We start from the raw sequence: 19,541 nt of genomic DNA, 5'->3' as shown, positions 1-19,541 counted from the left end.
ATTTCCTATGCCTGGCACCCAACTTTGCAGCACACAGAAATGCAAACACCATGAAAGGTTGGTGCTGAGCCCAGAGTGACAACAGATAAAATGTTAGATGTACCCCATGGTGAGAAGTTCTGCATATGCTCATCCTGGTAAACACCAGCTCAACAGCAGACCCTCCATACCTGCAGCGTGGTTTCACCAGGGCAAATTCCCCAGCTGTGGGCTGTGAGTTAGCCCTGGGGACAGCCTCAGTTCTTCATTTCTGTGCCTCTTGCTTGCAGAGGCTGAATTAAAGGTTGCCTGCACAGCCTCCCTGCTGCTGGTGCTGGCCTGGCTTTGGATGGAAGGCAAGGAGAGACAGGTAAAGCAACTGGGGAGCAAACCACATAGCAGCTCTGTGCAGGAAGTCTTGGTCTTGCTGAAATAAAATAACACTTTTGCCTTTGGCCTCAGAAAGGCCGGGACTGTTCCTGTTTTAACCCCTCCGAAATGACATGAACTGAAAAGATAGATAAAGCAGCAGTGTAGTGCTCTAAGAAACAGCACTGAGCTGTGCTCACTCTGCACAAATTCACTGGTGGAACCTCAGACCTGTCCCCTTGCCATGGGCTCTGGGTTCTTGGCTTTGAGGCAGGGAGATGGATCCCTCCCTTCACAGCACAGCAGCCTTCAGAGCTGCAAACATCCAAGGAAAACAGGTTCCTTGGGTTCCTTTGAAAAATGCATCCTACTTGTGCCTGTGCCAGGAGATGGATAGGAGTGATTCCTCCCCAGCACACTGAATTACACAGCTGAATATATCTCCACAAAATAAAGAGCCTGTCTCCCGTTTATTTGCTCGGCCAAATGATGGCAGAACATTGATTATGACTCAGCTATCTATTTATCTAGCAGAAAACATTGGCTCTCAGAGCTGGAAATACCATTTCCACATTCCTCAGTGGCCCTGAGGGTCTCCCCTGTAGCTGCAAAACATGTTTGTGCCTTGCAACTCTCACCTGGATTGAAGGCAAACACCTTGGGGCAGGACAGGTGCCTTGATTTAGAGTCAGAGCTGAACAACACAAATTCATTTTGTGGCTCATGGCACTGGCAGCTGTCCCCTGGCCCAGCCTGCCACCCCCAGGGCTGTGTGATGCTGGCACCAGGGGCTCCTGCCCTGAGAGGGGCAAGGATCAGGGGCAGGGATTGCAGCAACTCCTCCTGCCCCCTCTGCACTGGCCAGAGCAATGAGCATTGCCCACAATCCAATTTCTACTTTATTTTTGCCACGAGATGGCACCACGATCCCTCTGAGCCACAGCCAGCCCAGCCCTGTGGTCCTTACTGGGCTAGAACATCGTGCCAGCACAAATCCGGGCTGGGGAGGGAGTCGGGACTCAGTCTGCAGGGTCTGTGCCCCCCTCAGTCCAACTGCACTCACCTGCTGCAAGGCTGGGAGCAAGGACACCCATTTCCATTAACCTGGCAGAACCAGGCGTGTGCAGGGAATGGCTGGGCTTAAATTCATCTGGCATCTCCCATTTTCCCTGTTTTAACCAGCAGCCCAGGGGTGAGCAGGGGGTCCCTGCCCTTCCCCACAGCACAGCCATGCTCTGCTGCAGCATGTATGGATGTTGCAAGCTCCTGGCCTGCCCACTCAGCATTCCTCCCCTTGGGCTGTGTCTGGCAGCCAAGTTCTTCCTCTGAAGAGCCGATTCCTGGGCTTGCACCTGCCAGTAAGAGCCTTCACCAGGGCAGATACCCAGTTCACTGGAATTCCTGACTAATCTGTGACCTGGCCCTAACCCAGCAGGGTGGGGGAAACCCAGAGGTGCACTGGAGTGTTCCAAAACCACATGGATACAGCTCATGAGGACATGGCTCAGTGCTGAACATGGTGGTGGTGCTGAGTTGATGGTAAGACCTCATTAAGGTCTTTTCCAACCTAATCAATCCTGTGATCAAGCTACAGCAGTTGTTGGCTGCTGCCCAGTGATGGAGCAGAGGACAGACATGGGCCAGGCTCCCTTGGTGCCCAGCTGCCCCCAGCAAGGCAGAGGCAATGTCCTGGTGGCCCAGAGGCAGCACTGCTCTGCAGGGAGGGAAGGGAACAAGGAGCACACTCCAGGTTATGAGCTGTGGGAAAAGGGAAGTGTGCCCAACCCTGAAGTCACACTGGCATGGGACTGGACTCAGAGGAGATGAGGGAGTAGGGAACTGGCTCTTCCCCTCCAAAAGCCCTGTGCTTGAGGCTTGCTCACTCCTGGTGCTTTCTGCCCTGTGGTGAGCTGCACCCCTTCATCTGGAGAGCAGCAAGTGCCCCGGGGATGCAGCAGCCTTTAAAGGGAGGTGCACCAGGAACCTGGGGCAGGAGAGGGATGGATCTCCACACCTCATGGATCACTGCATTGGGAGATGCCATCTCAGAGGCAGGGAAGCAGCCAGAACTCAGTCTCTGTGTCACCCTTTTCTGCAGGGCAAAGGAAAGGCACAGTGGTAAAACACCTGTGAACCCCAGCTCCTGCTGAATGTGGTTGGAATACCCCAGGACAGGAGATCTGCAGCCCCTGGGGTAGAGAACAACCCCTCAGAGGCTTTGGTCTGGAATGGCAGCATTCAGTGCTTGGATGGAGGTGGACAGCACCCAGATTTTGGATGCTCTAGCACACATGAGAGCCTATGAAGCTTTTAGAGGTGAGCATCACTTACAAACTCACTGCAGGACACTTCAGCACACTGGGTAAGCAAAGCAAAACCTTACTTTGACTCTGGGGGTCCTTCAGCAGCAGCAGCAGCAGCAGGAGGCCCCATTGCAATGCTGTGGGTGCTGTTTGAGTGCCAGCCATGAGCAAAGTGAACACAGGAGCACCATGATCTGCAGAAAGAAAACATGTATTGCTTTTATTAGGGATATATGAAGAAAAAAAAGCACTTCTAGCATAAAAAGAGAGAACTAGGACAGGTAACCCAGGCTCCAGAGACATTACAGTGGGATGCAGGTGAGTGACAAGTGACAAGTTGCATCTTATTGACATTTCAGCCCAGAATTTTTTCAGTTTTCAGGAGAAATATTTGCACACTTGAGATTTTGACACCCCAAAATGAACCAATTGCACAAATTTCATCCATTTTTCATCACCACATGGCATTTATCTGTCTAGGCAGTGGTATGACCAGCTCAGGATTTCCAACCACTACCTGTGGATCCTGAGAAGGCAGAAATTTGATGAGAGGTGCAGAATACCTAAGTGGAGGAGCTGGAATTTGTCTCTGTGGGTGTTCCAGGCCTTTCTAGGAGCCACAGGAGAGCCATGAAGACTCAGGGCACCCCTGACACATCAGCTCCACTGTCCTGCCTCCTGCTGCTGGTGGGAAACACTTTCCCCAGCCACTGCCCGGCTCAGGAATGTGGATGCAAACACTTGGAGGAAAAGGGCAAACACAGGCTGGTCCAGACTCCCACACAAGTGCTCCTGTTGTGAAATCCACCACGTGGGAGCTGGTGAGGGCTTTGCACAAATGCCATAGGAATTTCTCATCGCTGTAACTCTGCTGCCTCTTGCCATGCCTGTAGGGAGGGATGTGCCTGCCTGGGGAGAGCTGGAAAAGTGACATTGCCTCTCTCCACTCTCCAGCAAGGAATGCACTGTAGCTGGCAGCTGATGACAAAATTTGTCTTGCTTTTCCTTCAGTATGAAGTATTGAATGTACTCAAATAGGAGGACGATTACCCAAAATTTAAATATTTCCATACAAACTGTCACAGAGCATGTTCATCACACAATAATCTCATCAGCATCTCTGAATAGAGCACCAGGAATCACCATATGGTTAAAATAGCTCTTGTTTGAATACCAAAGCATCAGTGTAGCTCATCAGGGTGTTCTCATTAATGCTCCCTTTCCTTTCCTTGAGGCATTTCTTTATGATCACACCCACCTCTTCTACATTTTTCTGTATCATCCTGGCAGGTTTGAGGAGAAATCCAAGGAATGGGTAGAAATTAAACAACTAAAAAGAAAAGAGGAAAAAAGGAATCACAAAAAAAAATTAAACTCACCCATTACCTTGTAACACTCAAGTATCTTAATGGAGGCATCATTTATGCGAGCAACCAGATGATGTAGTTGAAATCTCTTTCTTGGTAACTAAAAAATTTTAATGTATCAAAGGGCGTCCTCTTAGTTAAAATCCTCTACAGAAATGAATGGGGCCTATCAGACTTGTCTAGATAGAGCCTATAACCATGAATTAAAAAAATACAATTAAGAGAAAGTGATAGTAAACTCATGAAACAATGAAATTACATTTTTAAAGAGGTAATAAAGCAAAAAGATAAAGCATTTCATCAAGAAAACTCCAAAGGTTTAGTAAGCCAAAACACTTCTGTTTTGAATTTAGATCATTGATTTTATCTTTCACATGAATTATAAATCAATTACACTCAGCATTGTTAAATTTCACAGCACAATAAGCAGCTGCATTTTATGTGCAGGGAAGTTACTTACACCATTTCTCAATGTTGTAGATGAACTGGCTGCAGAATAAGATTCACAAATCTCTTGCTCTTGCTAAGTGGCTAGAATTTTTGCTGATTTCTGCTAAACCTGAACCTAGAAACCCTCAAATACACTTGCAATTGTGCCTTAGACAAGAGGTTAATTCTGGACATTCACAGAGCATCCAGCAGAAAATAACTGGAACGAGCTTTTCTTTCTACATCCACAAATAAAATCAGTTTTTCAGTAGTTTTATTACTGGTCTGTTTTTAAAGAAAGGAACTCTGGATATGAAAAAAAAACCTGATTCCTCCTGTCTTCCACCTTAGCCTTGCTTGGACTGAAAATCCTAGGAAATAGAGCATGCTGGTACTTTGTGGTTTATTCTGGCAAAAATACTGACAAAATTAAAGAAACAAACAAATTCCCCCCAGAAATCCCACGTATGCAGAATCTTTCTGGGCAGGAGGCATTATTTCAGGCAGTTGTGTGCTGCTCACACCAAAGCTCTGGGTTTGGCTTGTTTATGGCTCTGTCCCTGCAGCCTGACACAGGGAGAAGCTCAATGCATGGGATTTGTCTCAGGCTGACTTGTTTTTCCTTAGCAAAATGACCCAGCTGTTTCAGAGACAGCAGATGCCACTGCTCCATCCCTGTTGTGAACAGGACAAGGGATTTCACTGAACCACTTGTGGTTTAGAGGATAAACTGCAGGGGGACAGCAGGGGTGGCAGGGAGGCACCTCTGCTGACAGCTGGGGAACTCCCTCCCCCAGCTGGCTGAACCTGCAGCCAAAAAAATGCTCAGTCGGGAGGGCACGGAGGTGTCTGGGTAGAGAGCAGAAATCTCCCTTCCCAGGAGGGCTGAGCACAGCCAGGATCTTCACCCAGTCACTGGGAAATAGCACAGGGGACCCTTCCTCACACTGGGCCTCCCTCTTAGCAACACATGAACCCCCTGACACACATGTGCATGCATTCTATACATATTAGGTCATCAAATCTTTCTCATTCAGCCTTGGATGATTCCCTTCATTGTTTTCCAATGTCTGGTCTTGGGCAATGTGTTCGTTTTTAACATGACAAAAATCTGTTTACAGAACTAATTGTTTGAGGTACAAACAGCCTGTGCTACTGCACTCCTGCCAGTTCTTGCAGCCTTTATCATGAGTCATCGTGATCCATGCTCTGTCTGAACTCCCAGTAACTGCTCAGGGGATTGCATAAGGACCTCAGCCTTTGTGTTGTCAAAAATAATTTTCTTCCCTCTACACCACAGAAAAAAAGGAAAATACCACCTTGAAATGTGATCCAAGAGCCACTAAAAGCAAAAAAACTGATAAGAGAAACAAAAAGACACCCAGATATATTTCTCCTAAAAAAAAAGAAGTTCCCTAAGCCCTATAAGAGTAGCCCTGGCAATGAGGGCAGAGCTCAAGGTTCAGCTCAAGCCTCTCACAGACCCTTGCAATTGTAACAACAGGTTTGAGAAGCAGCACAGCCAACACATCCTTATCTGTTCTACCTGTCCCATGTCCATGCTGGATGTGACAGAACATGGAGACAGCTGCTCTGTGTGTCCTTCCTGCCAGCCAGCACCACCTCTGGAAACCCCAAAAGGACAGGGAACACCAGGCTGTGCCTCTCTGCAACCTAGAGGAGAGAGAAATCAGAGTGTGGAGGTCACCAGGGGGAGTGACAAGTCCTGCTGGGTGGGTAAGAGTGGCCTTGTGGCAGCACCTGGCAGTGGAACAACACAGCACTTTAGGAGAATTACCCTGATCTCACAATGTCCCCTAAGCAGGGAAAAAGCATTTGACTTCTGTTTTGTTTGAGTTCCTTCAGATCCCAAGGATGTTGCTCTGAGATGGTATCAGCCTTTAAGGTGCTTTGGGATTGTTCCAAGGGGCAGGAAGGGTCACACCTGCACTGACACAAGCACCCCCATTTAAGGCTGATCTCTCTCCCCATCTCAGGAGGGACCTGGGCTGACTGGAAAGGACGTGACCTCAGCTTGCTGCAGCCCTCTGCACCACCCAGGAACACCCCAAACCCACGTGTGTCACCAACAACAGCATCTGTGGTGAGAGCAGGAGCCTGGGAGTCTGGACATGCACATCCACCTCCCTGCCTGGACAAGGACCTGCCTGTGTGGCTTTGAGGAGACAGGGCTGTGGCCCCAGTCAGCCCCAGGGTGTGTGTCAGGCTGCTGTGAATGAGCCCTTGTGCCTGGAGCCCCACTCTGGGGCTGCCTCAGCTCCTTCCCTTCCCCATCAGCATTTTTGGGAAGTCCATGCAGAGAAGAGGTAAAGCAGGGCACACTGCAGCAATGGTATTGTCACACAACGTGAGAATTACCAAAAGCAAGGGGCAGGCACATGTCACTCTGATACTAAAAATATGTTTATGATTTCCAAAGAAAATGGAGAAGGAAGCAGTGAGACCACCTCTGCCAGCCCTCAGCAGGACAGGTTACTCATTACCTGCTGGGTGAAGCAAATGAAAGAGGCAAAGGTGGGCAAAGATAACAGCTTCTTGCATGGCCTACAAAAGCATTGTCACCTCAGAGACGCAGGTTAAAAATTAAAATGAAAATTAATGTTTATCTAGGAGTAAATGATCTCTCAAAAAGAAATCAAAACTTCCCCTGTCAGGGCAGGGTCATGTCACAAGTCACAAGAGAAGTCACAGAAAGGGAAGCCCAGAAGAAAAGACAGAGAGCTCTGGGACTGAACCACCCCCAGGGCTGCAGCTGGGAAGGAAAGTTATTCCTTGGGCTGTGTAGAATTATTTGGAGATTGAGCCCGTCCAAATCAGACACTCTTGGACAAAGAGGATCAGAGAGCAGAAACTGAGGTCTCCCTCCCTGCACCTTGGAGCCAGCCAAGAGCAGGTGGGGCTGGGGACATGGACAGAGCCTGAGGCTGGCAGCTCTTCCACAGAAACCCAAAACCAGGAGCAGGCAGAGCCTTCCACCTGCACAGCCCCATGTGCTGCACCCCAAACTGCCTGGCCAAGAGGACAAGGCAGGGGTTTGACAGGTTACATCCTCAAAAGTGGCCTTTCCCTCCCCTGCTGTCCCTGCACAGGCCTCTAAGCAAGGCCAGGGGTGCTGGGGCTGTGTGCTGGGGCTCTGCAGGGAGCCTGGGGGCTCTGGACAGGTCACTGGGAAGGAGCCACAGCTCCGGCCTGGGTGGCCTCAGCAGCACTCTCTGCCCATGGCCACAGCTTGCAGGCAGCCACAGGAAAAAACTGAGCCCTCCTTCATTTATTTTTCTTGCAAGCTGTGTTTTAGATGTTTCCCTGAAGGGCCCTTTGAAGCAGCACAAGCTGCCCTGGAGCCTTCTCCTCAGCTAATTAACACGTGCCGACAGCTGGGACTGCCTGGTGCAGCTGAGCACGGACAGCCCTGACCAAGCTCTGGCCCAAATCCACCCCCCAAACCCACCCTCCATCCCCTCTGAGCCTTCCACAGCCAAACTGCTGCTGACCCTGAACCCAGCAGGCTCCTTTAAGCCATTAATCCATGTGCAAGCTTTGCCTTCCAGGCTGGAGCTGCCTATTGTGAACTCAGGTCTCGGAACGGAGTTTGGGGGAAGCAGCTCCTGCTGGGTTTGGGAGATTTTGGGTTTTCTGTCCTGAGGTGCAGGTCAGGCACCTGTCAAAGGAAAGTTAAAGTGTTTAAATGGTGTTAAGTATGATACCAGCTTCTAAAGCCCTATGTAAATTTTCTTTAAAAAGCCCCATCCTCTTTCTCACTGCATGGGGTCTGTGACACATTTCAGCAGCAGCACTGCATCCTTCACTTGAACGTGAAGTGCACTCCAGCTAAAGAAGTGCCATTATCCCTGACTTAGAGAATAAAAATCCAAATGGAAAAGGGAAAAGATTGGTTCAAAGACCACATGAGACTGACAGAAACATGATCAGAACCAGTCACCACTAACAGGTGCACCAAAAGGGGTGACAGAGTAAATGTGCCCCCAGCAGGTAATAAAGTAACAAAATCTATCACAATTTGGGTATTTTATCACCCATGAAGCCCTTGAAACATGATTTGCAGTTGCAAAATCCAGCCTGTGATTTTATACCTGTGGTCTCAGTGGTAATACTGAGAAATGAGCTCATCTCCACCTAAGAGCTGCTTTAAACCAACCCTGACTGCCCTGGAAGCGTTTCAGGGATTTCCAAATTGTGAGGTTCAGAAATGCTAATGGATCACGCGCACCATCACCAGCCAAAGGGGCACAGTGCTCTTCTGGAGGTTACAGATTACTATTTAATCCAATCACTAATTTTAAGTTAAAATGTATCAGTATTATCTGCCCTGGTTAACAGCAAGGACAGGCATCAGCCTGCAGTGAGTGAACGAGGCACTTGCCCCTTTCAAAGCAGGAGCACAGCACCAGGCAGCTGCATTTCCATCTTGACTGACTCTTCAGGAACCAGACACAAAACCCTCAGAGCTTTGCTTCATAAACCATTAGCCAGTAAATGTCTAATTAGGTCAGAGACATATGGCCTGAACCAGTAAAAAATTCAGCATTGGTGACTACAGCGTTATTAACCTCACAAAATGTGGATGTATTTCAGAAGCTGCTGAGCTGAACATTGAAAACTGCATCACATTCAGTCTTCAGCAGGGAGACTTTGCCCTCCTAAGCCAGCAGAAATGGCAGAAGGCAACAGTTTTGCTAATGAAAACTGCTTTTTTCTAGCTACGATTTCAACAGTGAGCATGAAGATGACACAGAAGATCTTTTCTAAAGAGGCTTTTCCCAGACACTAAAATATTCAAGGTTGAGCACACCTGTACAGGTGAGCTGAACCCTTACCCCAGGCCTGTGAGCCTCAAGGAGACACTGCCACCTCCCCACCATGTCCCCACTCTCTGGGCAGATGAGCGACCCTTGGTCCCACAAATCCTCAGACATCTCACCTCACTTATTTTGGGCTTCTGTGGAATGGAAAGGGATTCAGAGGGTCCTGAGTTCTGGGATGAGATGCCTCAGGGAAGATGCAGCAACTCCAGCAAGGCCAACTCTCATCCCTTTGACTACAGCTGAGTTTCCCCAATGTTTATTTTAAGCTTGCCAGTAACAACAGCAGGAATTCAGGGCTTGAATCAGTGGGGTCAGTCCGTAAGAGGCTCCAACAACCCTCACTTTCCCTGTCAGGTGTCCCAGTGATGATGTGTCCACGTTCCCTCTGGATTCCCAGTTCCTCTGGACACAGCAGTGAGCCCCTGTCACTGTGGGGTCTGAATGAGTGCAGCCACATCTCCAACCCTACTCACACAAAGACATGCACATGAGGGAGACAGGCAGAATTTAGCCCTAATTTGCATGTTCTGTCCCTGTAATAAGCTCTGGGAAGTATCTTTAAAAGGAGAACTGCTTTCTAATTGCTTCTTTAAAAAGCCTTTAACGTGGACTCTTTGGCATGACTCAGGGGTGCATTTCTAAATCCAGTTTCTCCCATGAAGTTTACTCTGGCTGTTTGGTTGGGTTGCATCCATATGCTATTTTTATTTTTTTGATCATCAAGCCTGTTTACAGCATGGAGGAACAATATGGGAACAGAAATAAAGCTGGGCCAAGCCCAAAGGAATGAGCCCAGTAATGGCACGGCCAGCATCTCTGTTGTGAAGAGCAGGAGGCCCTGCAGCTGTGCCATTCCTCAGTGAGACCCAATTCACTCCTCCCTTCTGGCTGTGCATTTCAAACCTCAGTTGTGTTTGATTTACCCATCATCTGCAGACTTAATAGCAAACAGTTAACATGCCTGCATGTCCTTCTGCTGCCAGCTTTGGATCTGTGGTGCATCACAAGGGAGAATATTTTCTAGAATACAAAGGCTGAGGGACTGGCTGTCACAACAGTATCACTTTTGGCTTCCTTAAATACAGTAATCAAAGTATTTTGAACAGTAGCCTACAACTACTGAATACTTTTCTGCCTGAAAATAGACACAAGTCTCCTCCCACCTTCTGCCATGAGCTCTTTGGTCACTCTGAGGTTTTGGTGGTCCAGTCCAGTTCCCTTAGCAGCATCCAGTGAGTTCAGCCCAGACAGCTCCTGGTTCTTTGGTCCAAATGCTACCAGGTTATTCTGTGAAACAGAGTCAAAAGGACACAAAATGTTCACAGGAAAGGTCTGAAAAAGGAAAGATTGTCTATGTTTGCATTTACATTTTTAATATAGTGTTGTCTAGAGGACAGATTTGGGGAATGGAAACCAGGAGCCTGGTTTCTATTTTCAGCACAGCCACTGATTGCTCTGTGTTCCTGGCAAATCTTTTAATCTCTTTTCCTCTGTTTTACCCATCTGTAATAAAGGGATGATCAGACCTCCCCAGTTCTGCCTGGTGTGGCAGCATCTTCTGATGAAACACAGCAAGGACAAAGCATTAATAATCATTCCATATGGAAGAGCCAAGAGGTCACAGGTATTTAAGTACAGTTTAGCTATTCAGCGCCCCTTTATGCATGCAGCAAGCCTTGATGTTAATAGAAGTTATAGATTAAAATGGAATGGCAAAGTAGGCCCTTCAGGGCACAAAAATAACCATATCCAGAGCACCACTAAATAAATACAATATAAAGATGAAAATCAGTTCAAATACTGAACAAATTGAAAGGCAAGGAGACATTTAAGAGGAAAAACAAAGTCATGTGGCCCTACTTTCAGCTGACATCTAACTGCCCTCAGCACAAAAACAGGCATGAAAAGGAGCGTCAGGCACCAAGAGGGGACCCTACAAGTGGTCCCATAAGTGGTTCAATGTTCCCAGTCCCCCATTTCTTTACCTCTCTGGCACCTCCCTGAGGAGATATCAAGAAGGTGAGTAAAGGACTGAGCTCCTTAAATGCTCATCTTTAACTGACCCTGTAGATTATGCCATCAGTCCATGCCTGCATCCTGCACATCTGTCCTTTCCTCCCACAGAACTACCCTGGGGCTCCTGGCATGCTGCCATCCTGCACTGCCAGGCACCAACCCCCTGCTCTGTGCTGCCATTCCTATCATGAGCAACCTCTGCTCATTTCATTCCCATGAGCAGCTGCACTGGCAGATTTTGGGGAGGGTTTGAGGGATCTTGGTGACGAGCAAAGCCCTCTCCAGTGCAGCACTGCAGCCAGAGCAGGGTGTGTCCTTAAAACCTCCAGCATCCTCTCGTCTACTCCTTCAGTCCAGTTAATGAAATAATTTCAAACCAATCAGTGTTGCACAAAGCTGTTCAGCAGGCAAGCTGCTTACTCCTTGCCCAGCCTCTTGGCTCATCTGGAAATAATGTGCATATGCTTGTGGGGCAGAGACCAGCCTTTATTTGGAGAGATGCTTTAGGATCAGGACAGTCACTGCCAGCTCATCACATTTACTATTCAGGATTACTGGACCACAAGCGACCTTTCAGGTTCTTAAGACTTGGATTATGAAGGGCTTTATACACTAAGCCTAATGACTTGAATTACAGCCTTAGCATCCTGACAATCAGAAAGGGACTACAAGCATTTTACTTTCTTCTATCCACAAAACAGCTTGGGCCAGATTTTGAACCCATTTCAAGGTTATGTCAAGCTGGTGCCCATCAGAATGATCCAGCTGAGTTGCAAAAAAGGCAGGATGACCTAGGTAAAGGTCATGTCTGAGAGAAATGGCAGGATTTTCTAGATAAGCCAGCTGAGACATCTGTCTGTTTTCCTCTGAGACAACTATTTTATCATTTCCACATATTAAAAAATCACTCTGAAAAGCTGCAGCACGTTTTAATCCATGGGGCTGTGGCACCAGCGTTTGGTATTTTGTCATTTTCAAATCTCAGTGACAAAAAGTTTTATGGGATCAATAATTACCCTCCTGTAACTGGTTGAACTGGAAACACCTTTCAGTCCTAAAAAAAGAAATAATTACAAGCATCAGCAACTTCTGTGGCACGTGTGCTGCTGTTGCCAGTTTCAGTCAGCACACAGTTCCACATTACAGTGGAATTGGTTTTCTGTATAAACATGAGTTTTAGACAGTTTCTGTCTAAAACATGAGTTTTCTGTTCCCCATTACCTGCACTCAGGTGCTCTTTTCCAGGACCAGTGAGGAGCCCACCCAGCACCCTCTGGAGTGTTCCTCTGGACAATTGAAACGACCAATGCCTTCAGCTGTAGAGAAAGTCAAAAATTTAATTTGACCATTAAAGCAACTTCATGAGGGAGACAGGACCCACAGCAATGATGCAAATAAAAGCTGATTGATCCATTCTGCTGGCTGCAATCCTGTTCCATTAGCAAGGAGGGGGACACTGTCACAAGCAGAGCAGAAAAGTGAGGATGTGCTGTCTGCAGAAAGACAGCATTGGTCACATTCCCCTCAATCTCTTGGAGAAGTAACCACCTGCAGTGTGGGGAACAGCACAAACCCAGGCTCACCTGCCACCCTTTCAGCTTCTGCTCGGACCCCTCAAAACAAAAGCCAAACAAAAATGAACTGAGATGCTCTGTCTGCTCTGTGTTAGCAGGGTGATTCAACAACACTCACTGTTTTCTCATTAAACAATGTCAAAGATGTACCCTGAGCTCTCTGCGGTCACTTTTTTCCCCTCCCTTTGTCCAAAGACAGCTGCAATAATAAAAAAAGGATTTAGAAAACAACGGGGGAACCCCTGGTTTTTTTTTAGTGAGCCAATGAATATTTTCTAGGGCTGAACGAATCTCTGGAAATAATTGTCAAGTTTGCTGTAGTTTTCCTTCCACATTCTGTGCTCTGTAGCTGGCAGACCTGGCTGCTCAAAAGAGGAGTAACACAATAAAGAGCAGAGAGCTGTTTCATGCCATATTGCTGCACAGGTGGTAATTTCTGAATGAGTTTTATCAGACCTAGACTCCAGACAGCAATACCTGGCTTATTTTTAACTTATCTATTTCCTAACTTTGACGAGCTGTCTTCCTCCTCATCTTCTTTGCTAATTCAGCCAGCTGAACTTTTCCATCTATCAGTTAAATTAAGTTGTAATCTACTCAGGAGCTTGCACAGGAAGGCAAGAAAGATGCTGGTGCAATATTCATAATGCAACCATCTGCCCACTGCAGAATGTCCATCTCTGAGATTAAAAGCACTGGAAATACAAATTATATAAAGTGTTTTCTTCTTTTTGATCATAAAAATATCTGACAGTGGTCTGGGTTCTGAGGTGTGTGTCCTCTACAAGGAATTAATCATTTCTAAGAGCAGCACCTCCGTGCCACTGTTCCTTCACCATGTTCACCCTTGCCACTGCTGAGGGGCTCATGAACAGCCCTGTAATTTGGCCAGTGAGGGTTTGTTTCCAGGAAGGGACAGCCTAGAGAGTGACCCTCCATGATCCTGCCTGGAACCTGCTCCCAGGAGCCAGAGGAGGGACACACAGGCTGGATGCTGGAAAGCACCAACCGTGTCACTGCTCAAACAAGAGGCAGAGCCTCCCAGCCTTACCAGGGCACTGAAAACCTTCTGTTTGAAGGCTCCTTTTCAGACATCTCAGGCACTTCTACAAGGGCTTAAATAACTTCTACCACCTCTCTCAATTTCCACAAGACACCCAGTCTGGGATAAGGTTCAGACTGGCCTCATCTCTTCCAAACAAAAGCACATCCAGATGCAAGGTCTGCATTTATTTGGTGGGACATGGCCCCAGGGGACAGCTGGGGGGATGGAAATCCAGAGCCATCTTGAAGGAATGTGGGGGAAATTTTAAGGATAGTTCCATTCTTGTAACTACAAGATCAAGATCTTTCAATCCTCAGTGCTCCCTGCTACCCTAGCTGAAGTGCCAAGCCCCTGAAGGCACATTTTCACACAAGGACAGAAAGTGGAAGCACAGTTGGGTGCACAGGGGTGGTGTGGGTACAGCTGGGGACCTAAAAGGGAAGTGTGAGGACCATCTGCTGACAAATGCTCCTGCTTACAGCAGGCACTGAAAGCTGCCAAGAATCTTTGGTAAGGGTTACAAGTAACAGCTGTACTGACCTGAGAGGGACCACAGCCAAGGGGAGGATGGTGCAGGCAGAGCTGAGCAGTCAAACTGGAAATCAGAGCTGCCTTGACAGTCCTGCAAGCTGCCACTGGAACAGGAGGTTGTGGCTTGCACACAGGCTGTAGGGTCATCACAGACAGAGTCTCCTGAGCATTACCAACACTTCATGTTCATCCTGTAACTGAAACCAAAGCAGGCACTTCCTTCATGGGGCTGGGAGGGACCTGCAGGCAGGTGAGGTTGATGGCACTGCTGGGGTGAGTTTGAAGAACGTCCACAGTAACTTCCACAGCTGCTCCATTATCCATTTCCTGCAAGAACCCAGAAGTGGTTCACGGACTGCAGCCCTCCAGAGGGTTCTGAGGCTGCTCTGGACACACAAATCCTTTGTATTTATATTGTAGTAACACCATCACCACAAAACAGGACCCGAAGTCCTTCCTGGCACTGAAGGAAGTGCCACCAGTGCAGTTACTGGGCTAAGGCTGCTGCTGAGCATGCTTAGACACTGGAATTTCACCCAGATTTTGCCTGTTTAATGCCAGCAGCTTGTACACAGGGTCCTGCTTGCAATCAGCCCTGGTATTTTCAGCTGGCTTGGCCCTAAGCACTAACCACAAGACTTCAGAGAAGCTCCATATTTATTCTTTCCGGCATATCACAGTGCCCCATTAAACAGGGACAAAAGATTTCCTTATGTAATAGGGATGCTATTTGTTATTTTTAACCTTCTGGCAGCCAGGGTTTGTGCCAGGTGGCGTTCTGCCTTAACCAGAGAACTTCAGGAGGTTACATTCCCCGCTGTCATCCCTGCCCTCTGGCACAGTTGATGCCCATACATGGTTTCCTGGCTGCCTGTCCTTGTGCCTATCTGTGAGCATTTATTTGTGACAGCTCACAGAAATACCAGTCCTGTTTAACAAGGTAAATCAGGATGCTGATCAGTCCTTTCCAGGATCCTGCAAGGGCCTCTGCTTCTAATAAAGGGTCCTGTGAAATCCATGTGAAACCCATAAAGTCTGTTTACAAGTATCTATGCTACCAGAGAAACACCATCAGCGTGGCTGAAGTTTTGAATTTCTCCAGATAGCTTTAGAACAGTTTGTTTAGTCCAATTAAGCCCATGGAAAGCAGACAAATAAAATGGTGGCAACTCCCAGCAGCTCAGGAGTGAGAGCAGGCAGCAAGGAGGGCACTAAGCCATGGGCTGAGCATGCTGAGCAGCTGGGACCCCGGCGCTGCACGGGCTCACGTCACTGCTCGCCTGGCAAATTCCATCAGCAGCATCCCTGCGCCAGATTTGGGCAATTTCATGGAGCTTAAGCAAGCCTGGCTGGTACAAAGGATGCTGCCAAAGCCTGTTGTACCTCCAGACCAATACAGGGAAACACAGTGCCAAACATCCTTTGGGTCCAAAGGAGCTCAACAGCAAATGATGATTTTCACAGTGCCATGGCTGGTCTGGCTATTTGTAAGCAAGTAAGAGTGACAGATCCCGTGTCCCATGGCTCACAATTTTATCAAATACACATGGGACCTTGGAGAGAATAGATTCAAGTTGCCACAGCTGTGATATTTCAATTAGCAGAAAATATTCATTAAAAAATCTGAACAACTAAAGCTAATAGGGAATGTAACTCCACCTTCCTATGAACAGAAGGGTATCTGGCACTTTTAACTATGTGCTCACATAATTTAGAGGTTTTTGCTTGTTTGCCTCTAACACAATCCCCCTTCATTCAGTCTCCAGGCTGGAGGCACAGAGAGGTAGAATTTTAATTCTTCTGGCCATTTATATACATGTGGCATTTCTTGACCTTTAAGGATTTGGTTTTGAAACCTATTTAACTTTTTGACGTAGGTGTTTTTGTGGGTTTTGTTGGGGAATGCCAAAAATTTTCTGCATGTAAGGAAAAAAATTAGTAAGAGCAACTGTATGAGTGTTCTGTTTGTACCCAGAGGGCCCTCCCTCTATGTCTGCAACACCAGTTTCTTAGTAGCACAAGCTTCTTATTCAGCTTTGTTTTGACAAAGAAAGATAAACCACTGTTTTGCTTTGCCCTTCCCCCACCATTTACTAATTAGTTTTATTTAGTTTGCTATTCCATACTCCTTGAAGGGGAAAAAACCCTTATATTAAAATAATAATTATTTAAAACCGCTTTAAGTTGTTGACTATGTAGGTTCTTATGAAGAATTTAAAATAGAACATAATTATAAATCATTGTGAAAATGAGCTTGTCCTGCACAGGCAAGGACATTTAATTGTGTCCTTGTATGACTGGAATCACTGTAAACAACTAATATTCCTATTTGCAGGGACAGAAATAACAAGCTCATTCAGCTGTACAGAAAGGAAGACATAAAAGGAAACCAAAGGCTAAACCAGAATAAGCTACTGGAAAGTTTTATGTCAACAAAACTGGATTTAAATTAAGTAACATCAATTCAGTATTTTGACTGTAAATGAATCAGAACATTAAAACATGTTTTAAAGGGAACATTTGTGATGAAACATCTATGACCAGTTCCTACACCAAAGCAACAGGAAAGTTCCTATTTATTTCTGTGCAGGATCAAAGCCCAACTGCAAAGTTACTTCTCTGCCTTTGGGACTGCTTTGTAGACCTACCTTTTGAAAATGGGAAGAGCAGCAGAGCTGCAAGGAAAACCCTGAATAAATAACTTACCAGTTGCACACAAAGGAAAACACAGCCTTGATGACATAATTAAGAAGTTCCATCCTACCATATATGCATGGAGTAAAATTTAAATTACACAGACAATTTCCATTCTTATGTTTTCTAATTTTCTGAGTGCTTGATTTTGCAACTTAAATCTCTTTTACGATTGCTGTTTTTGACACTGATTTGCAGAAATGGGAGTAGATTTAATGTTTTTTACTTTGCCTTAGTCAATGGCAAAATTTAGAAAAACCCACAAAAGAAAAGCAAAACCCCCAAGCTCAAAACCAAAGACGTGCATTTCTAAGCTGTTTGAAATAATGGGAGATGAGTCAATAATCACCTTGCTTTAAAATGAAGAGAAACACAGCAGAGCAATTTTCCAGTGACAGGAAATAAGGAAATAAACTACACATTCAACAAGTCCAAGATGCCCTTTCCAAATACAAACACAATTCATTTACACAGTAATTTTACAATGGTGATAACAAATTAAAATTGTGGGCAGACAGTGGAGAACCAAATAGATACACAACCCATAGCAAGGGTCAGCCAAATTAAAGGGAAAGTCTTGCACTGTCAAATTTTGAGTAATTAGTACTTCCATTAGAGGCACAGTTCCAGCTTTAAGCAATTCTAAGTAATTAGTGTTCCTTTATTTTGCCTGAAGTCCTGACTTCAGCATTCTCTTAGGACATGCATTCTGCTAGCCAGAGCCACATAATGCAGATTAACTCGACTAGAAGGCGATTAGTGCAGGCAGATGAAGATGTAATTTGTCATTCTGTACACACTGCTACTTCTAGCCTGGGATGCCATTTTTATTAACACAGCAGACTGATTCAAACAGAGGCAAAGACACGATTTTGTCCTATCTGTGCCCATGTGATTGCCTAAGATACAAGCAACGCTGAGATTTGAAAACTGTACACAACCAAGTGACAAAAAGGGAATAAAGTGCCAGATGACATCTTCCCACACAGCTCCAACCAGCTACAGGAATTCAGGAACTGACTGCACACTTAATAATTTAAGATAAATAATTTAAAATGCACAATGGAGGAGATTTTTCTAGACTTACTCATCACATAATGTAAATCCAGGGATGAACATGCCAGGCTGAGCAGGAAGCAGAGGCTGGTGTGGTGGACAGCACATGGACAAGGCAAGATTTGCTTGCTAGAGGCACTACAGCATTGGCAGTTTGTGGGATAAGCTCTCTGGGTCCTCACAATCTTGTCTTTTAAACAGGCTGAGCAATACAGATCTCCCAAAAATCTGTGTTCTTGCATTTCCTGGCTGTTATGAAGATGGCTTGTTTGCCAAAACAAACGGCTGAAGATTCTTGAAGAAACGGTGCAAAGTAAAAAAATGAAATGCAATTAAAATGTCCTTTTCTATTTGCACTACAACATCAAGTATTAGACAACTCTTAGAATATTTCATATTGAGCTCTGATATGCAAGACACAGCACCACCAAGCAGCAGTTTTACTTACCCAATTTCAAGACCCTTCTGATCACTGGACAGTACCTACAGCAAAAGGCACATGGTAGGAAGCACCATGCTTTGCTTTCTCTGCCAAACAGAACCACAGCAACAATTACCTTCAACTGTAGCTTCTGAATTTTTCATAACTGCAAGAAGCAGAGCCCCAGGACCATGACCTTCCCCCAGCAATCAGTGGGACTGAAGGGAAAGCTGGAAATGCAGCTGAGGAAGAGGAGAGCAGAGCAGGACCTACTCCCAGGGGTCTATTACTGTGCTAGTGAGAGGCTCTAACTGTTTTTTTGCAAATACTACTGTTCACATGGCCTCCAGATTGACAGGCCTTGTGTGCTTTTAATATTATTTGATATAAAATGAAACATGACATTCTTGATCTACAAAGCTTCTCTTCTTACAGATTTGTCAGCATTTATACATGGTCAGAACTAAGGTCCAAGAAATGAAAATCTTGCCAAATATGTCAAAATCATAAAATGCTCCCATATTTTTGCCCAGATCTTACCTTTATCATCTTTTTTACAATTCTTTTCCAAAGTGCAGTTGCAATGTGCTGGTGCTTTTAAGCTAGGAGGTATGTTAAGTGCACAATGAGGACTCACATTTTTGTGTGACAGAAATCAAAAGTGGGCATGTTCAAATGTCTTGAGGGAGAACAAAAATTCTTCTCTGACATCTAACATGCAATGATAAACTCACAAGAAGATACTTTGAATACTTCATTCCAGAAAAATTCCTATTTTCCCTCATGGAAAGAAACAAATATCAGCTTCTGCTTGGAGTGGCAGCAGCTTTTCCCAGCTGCATATTCTCACATGTAAAATATATGACCCAAATGATCTTTATGAGTTCACTAAATGTCAGGATCACTTCTTTTT

Source organism: Camarhynchus parvulus, chromosome 14 (genome assembly GCF_901933205.1).
Source record: "Camarhynchus parvulus chromosome 14, STF_HiC, whole genome shotgun sequence".
In the NCBI taxonomy this organism is placed as follows: domain Eukaryota; kingdom Metazoa; phylum Chordata; class Aves; order Passeriformes; family Thraupidae; genus Camarhynchus; species Camarhynchus parvulus.
This window is presented reverse-complemented; position numbering follows the sequence as displayed.